This window comes from Pinus tabuliformis, chromosome 8 (assembly GCF_031772625.1).
Source record: "Pinus tabuliformis cultivar Carrire ecotype Pingquan chromosome 8, CPIR1, whole genome shotgun sequence".
In the NCBI taxonomy this organism is placed as follows: domain Eukaryota; kingdom Viridiplantae; phylum Streptophyta; class Pinopsida; order Pinales; family Pinaceae; genus Pinus; species Pinus tabuliformis.
Genome location: NC_142294.1, coordinates 1,784,734,702 through 1,784,740,701, shown reverse-complemented (window position 1 = coordinate 1,784,740,701; position 6,000 = coordinate 1,784,734,702).

Here is a 6,000-nt window from a genome sequence, read left to right as displayed (position 1 = left end):
ATTTCTGTGTTTCTTCTCTCTGCTAAATCTGGGCAAGCTTGAAGTGAATTTCTAGGCTTGCAACTTCCTCCTTAAGCCTTTTAAGCTATGTTGCCTGGATGGACATTTCCTCCATGGCTTTCACTAGCTCTGTTGTCTTTTCTTTTGAAGTACTTACTGTTGTAGACTCTGTTGTGGCTGGCAGTGTTGTGGCAGGTGGAGCTATTGGTGCCAAAGATGCTACCAGTGTTGAAGGAACTACAGTTGTTATTTTGGGAATGGAAGTTGAAGAAGTAGTGGCCAATTCACTTTGTTTGGATTGAATTAATGTGTCTAATTCTTTATCTATTTCTTTCAACTAGTCATTTAGCTTTAGGACCAAGTGCATAAGCTCTTCTTGTCCTTTTTGTATCTCTAGGACTTCTGATGTCTGTGGGTGATTTAGTGGTGGAACCTTAAGTTGCTTCTTCAAAGCAGGTATGTCATCATTTTTCTTCTTGATCAGTCTTTCAATGGCTTTCACATCTTTGGGATCATGTCCCAACTCAATGATTAAGTCCTCTAAGGACATGATTCTAGTGTATTTTTCCTGTGAAGAGGCATTTTCCAATTGGAATTGAGATGATATGTTATTTAGGGAATTCTGCAATTGGTGAGCTACGATGGCTTTCCCTGTCAAGGTGGAGTAAAGCATCTCCCATGTCTGTTTGTGCAGCTCAATTTGGTCAATAGTATGTATGTCCTTTGCTAGCACTTCGAAATCTATTTTCTTGAAGTCAGCTATTGTTCTTGGTTGTTGAGTGGTAGGTTTGACAAATGTCATCTACATCTTGTCTTCTTTAACATCATAGGCTGACATAATCCTTGTCTGGTTTGTAGGTGCCATCTTTAGGTACTGTGCACAAGTCTGGGATTTGAGCCTCTCATTCTTGGCCTTTATATCCTTGTACCTTTCTCTAATGTCTTGATCTCTATCATCTGACATCCTAAATGAGGACACTTCAACACTTTTTTGCCTTTCCAACATCTTAGTATGTGATGTGTAAGGTTCTAGTGTGCCCCCAGAAGGAGTGGCAGGCCTGCTTCTTTCTCTTTCTACACTGGTGGCCCCTGTTGTTTCCTCTGTAAACTCATGTTCTCAAACAGGATTTAACCTCTACCTTTTGACCAGGCTAGTCTCTGCATATGTTTGTGTGGTTGCTCTACCTGATGTAGTGGCCTCTTCCCTATTCCTTTTGAGGCTTTTCTCCTCATTTAGAGGAGTTTGCAAATTAGGGGGAGTACTCATAATGGGTTGTTGTATACCTGTTTGATTCAATTCCTTTGATAGGTCTGGCTGCTCTGACTCTTCTTGCACCTGGGATTCTTCTTCTATATGTGATTCACTTTGTGCCTGAGATTCTCCCTGTGCCTGTGATTCTTCTTGGATTTGGGACTCTCCTTGGACTTGAGATTCTCCTGGCACCTGCAGGAAAGAACCTTCATCAAGTCTTTTCTCTAAATCAATTAGAGCATTTTCAACTGCTACTTCAATGCTATCCCTATCCACTAAAGTATTCTCCACCCATTCCAATTGATTTGCATATTTCTCTATCTCGGGGATTCGGTGATGAATGTAGGGAACCATCTTATTTTTCTATCTTCTGTTGCATATGAGTCACAGGGTGTTGTGCTATACAACAACCCTCCCCATTTCAAAATTTTTCATAAAAAAATATTAATAAGAAATGGGCACCCTTTAGAATATAAATAAAATCAATAAAAAGTTTGAAAATAAATTTTATAATAGGTTATATAATTTTCTTTTTAGGATAGGATAAATCACAATAGAAATTGGAAATCTATCAAACCCATGAAAGTCTTCTTCATAAGGTCTGATCCGATTTCAATCACAATAAAACCTTATCATAAAGCTTTATCAAATGAAAGCAATTATAAAGGGAAAATATCGCATCGTGCACATCCTTTGTTTCAATGGTGGACTTAAGGTGTTCCATTAACATTCACCAATGCAATAACTCCATAGGAAAATCGCATATCACTACTTATCAAGAAGCCCTTCCAAGTGTTCATATAAATCCTCCGATGCGATAAAACGATCGTAATCACGCATCACTGAAACCATAAAACACATACCAAAATCCCGTTTGAAATATTCTGATGCGATTTCATTATTAAGCACACTTTTCGATAAAGTTGAAATATGAGCTATTACGAACATTTGTGGTTTAAACTTATAAATCAATGATAAAGAAAAAACAAACAATTTATTAATTTTAAAAGTCATCCAGCCTTCCCATGACAACTCACCATTAGTCGCAATCGCAAATATACAAAGGAAACATTTAAGCATAACGCTCGTACCTCCCGATCTGCGATATGTGATTATCACTAATCACTGATCGGGAAGTCACGATACTCATTTTAAAAGGACCATTATAAATTGCGATGCGACATGTCATTATGGCATTAAAGTGTCATGTTGGAAGTTAGGGGAAACCATTAAGAAAGTAGTTATGGTTGAATCCTTCAAGGATTTCATCTGTGGTAGCTTAATATATTAAAAATCTGTATCACCCATTTTCACTTAACTGTTGTTAGTCTTATGTGTTGTGTATTAGCTTTGAACAAGTTTTTTCCACTGTTACTTCCTTCTGTTTCATTTTTCAAAGCGAATCCGAAAACATCAGTCCAACAAAAATGTATAAGAGAGTTCGGAAATAAAAGGCCCCTGTCATGGCAAAATATGAACCAGCTAAGCTGGTACTGATAGTTGATACTACCTATGCAGGCCTCGGCAAGACTTCATGGGAGGGTATATATAATTTACTCGAGGTCGAGGATCCAAGGGAATTTGAAGAAGAAGGAGCAATGGCTGGTTCAACTGATAAATCAGAAAATACTCTTTATGATTTATCCAGCTCCTTCCTCCACATAATAGCAACCCGAGTGAAAGTATTACCATACGATGACATGGTGAGATGGGTTATAGAAAGTATCAACATAACTGACAGGGCCTTCTATACAGCTGATGGAAGGATGTTCGGGACATTCAGGGTAGAAGATATCAAGAATATGTATCAATTGTCGGACCCCCAGAAACATTACAATAAAGTATTTTTAGAAGATCGCCAAGGAGAATGATATATATTCAGACCCTATCAAGCAATGGAGACATTTACTAAACAAACATAAGCATGAATCTTCTAGTATGTACTCTGTAGACTCCTTGGAATCTCCTTATTGCTATGATGGCGCTATGTTATGTAGACTCTTTGGAGTATCTGATTCAGCTAGGCGTACTATAGAAATGGTGCCTTTAATGGAAGCAACAATCCACTCTTATATCGTGGATTAGAAACCATTTTATCAGATAAAATGGCCAACCAAATCCTTGATTATAGAAGAAATAGGTTTTTAACAACGTGTACAATACCCCCATTCTATATGAGTGCCTATATCATGGATAACATTTGTTTCAATTCTGACTACCCCATCCTAGGTTGGAAATGGACTCCTCAAAGCCCAACTCCGATTCACATTTATCATAAGTATTTATGGAAGGCCCATTATAAAGATCATATATATAGAATTTGTCATGGTTTTATATTACCCATCCATCAGGCCATATTCAACAAACCTACTCCTCGGTTATCTGATGAGGCTAGCATTGACCTAACATCAATCGGCAGTTGGTTCAGTGAAGAAATGTTCACATATGTCAGACTTTTTGGCATCACCACAGATCCACATGTTCTCCCCTTTTACATTCCTATAAACTGTTGGCTAGAGAAATAGCTTACTAGATAACAGAAACAGGAATGTCAAGGAATCTCAAAGAGTCCAAGAAACAAATGTGGCCTAAATTTCCCCTCCACTATGGTACCTACACACCACATGATTTCAAACATGCAGAGAAAGAAACAGAGAAGATAAAAATTCTCAAGTTAGCAGTCATTCCAAAGAGACAGTATGATCCAAGAGCAGTGGCTTACAACTTCACCAGTCAGGTGAAGCTTGCCAAATTTGAACATGAGAAAGATGAATATGATGACTTGTTCACTTCAGCTGAAGTATTTTCATGGGTAAAACATCTAGCCAAGATCAAATTAGGAGCAGGGGGAGAGATAAGTTTGCGCAGTTCAGGGCACAGAGGTTACAAACACTGCCTCTAGATTTATTGGCCACTACCCCTATGGTGCAGCAAGAAGGCCACAATGAAGAGAAAACTACTAAAAAGGAGAACACTCCTGAAAAGGAGAAGAGCCCTGAAAGAGAGAAGAGTCCCAACAAGGAGCAGACAAATGAAGGGATCACTGAGCTCCTAGATACTGATGTAAACATTGATGCCACTTTAATCAAGAAATGGGAGCAATTCGATCAAATGACCAAGAACCAAAATGACTCCCAAAAGCTCACTACACAAAAATGACCCGCAACACAGGAGCCTGTTGTTATTAATATTCCAATTAAAGGGGCAGTCGGCATACCCAACATTCAGTAGGGTATTGAAATAATTCCTGAGAATCCTACAGAAGATATTGTTTTAAAGGTAGAAGAAATACCACCCCTAGATGTATTCTACAGTCCAAAGCATAGGGTTGTGGTCAAAAGGCAAAGAAAAAGGAGGAAAATTGACCAAGGACCTCTTTCAATTCCTCATGATCAACTGATGAATGTGATATGCAAACACTCAGAAGTCAATCCTTCTCAGGATTTAACCAAGTTATCTTAGTATGCAAGTGCTTATACAGCCGCAAAAATGGAAAAAGCCTCCGAAGTTAGTCAACTAATTAGGGAAAAGGATCTAAGGATCACCCAACTCTAAGGGCAATCGATAGAAGAACAACAAAGGATTAGTCAGCTTGAGCAACAGCTAGCAGAGAAAAGACAACAGAATGAGAAACTAAAAGAACAATTGAATCAGGAGAAGCAAAAGATTGTTCAGCAGGCTCTCCAGAAACAACAAAAGTTGTCTCAAGAACTCAGCAAGCTTCAAGCGGTAGTCAGCAGGAAAAGAGGGCTAAAGAAGAACAAATTGTGTAGCTGCAATTACAAGTAGAAAGATTCAAGGGTTATCCAAAGGTTGATGAATTCAAGAAGGAGGCCCTGGAAGTAACTAAAGCCTTATCTCGGAAGCTAAACATCCTTTGCCATAAAATATCATTGGTTGATCCATTGTGCGCTATCTCTGCATCACTTATTGAAAAGGCAGTTGACACCAGGCTACAATTGGAAAACGTAGATGATAAGGTAACAAAATTTATTTCTTGGTAAAGTTCAGTAGAAGGTATGGCTGCTAACCTACCAAAAATCCAAGAATCGCACAAAGAGATCTTGTTTTCGAAGTGGGAATCACAGTTAATTAAGGCCGAAAGAGCCACTTTCAGAGCCAGGGAAACAATGAATGGTGTAATCGAGTTAGTAAATGACAGCTTGTATATGGCTAACTTGATCTCCGATTTCTCTCCAGGAAAACTCTTGAAAGAAAAGGCACTAGAAGATCAATGGAGACAGGAGCTGGCAAGAAGAGAAGAAAAAATTGGCAAGGTGCAAAACTTGACATGGGATGAATTCTGGTTTTTCCTAGTCAAGCCGCATAGCCAGTAGATGGCCATGAAATGCCTTTCCGACGCAGTCAATCTCATGGTTCCCGAACTCTCTGATGCTACGTACACAGCCCAACTACATTCCAGGATGAGTCACCCTCCGGAAATTCAGCCAATGCTCTCAATTTGTCAGTTGCAAGTGCAAGAGAACAAGTAGATACAACGGATCAGTTCAAATGTTATCGCATTGTTATTTTCATGAATCAAACCCCAGATTTTCATGTTTATAGTTTTAACAGCTCATAGCAATTTTTATTGACAATTAGTTTTTATTTTGATTATTTAAACCCTTTCATGTCTTTTAAGAAAGGGTCCTCAATTTGTATAAGATTTGACTGGAGAAGTTTCACTTTTGTACTTCTAAGTATTTTTTTATCAATAGTAGATCAACGTTCTACATTTTTGTGAAGAA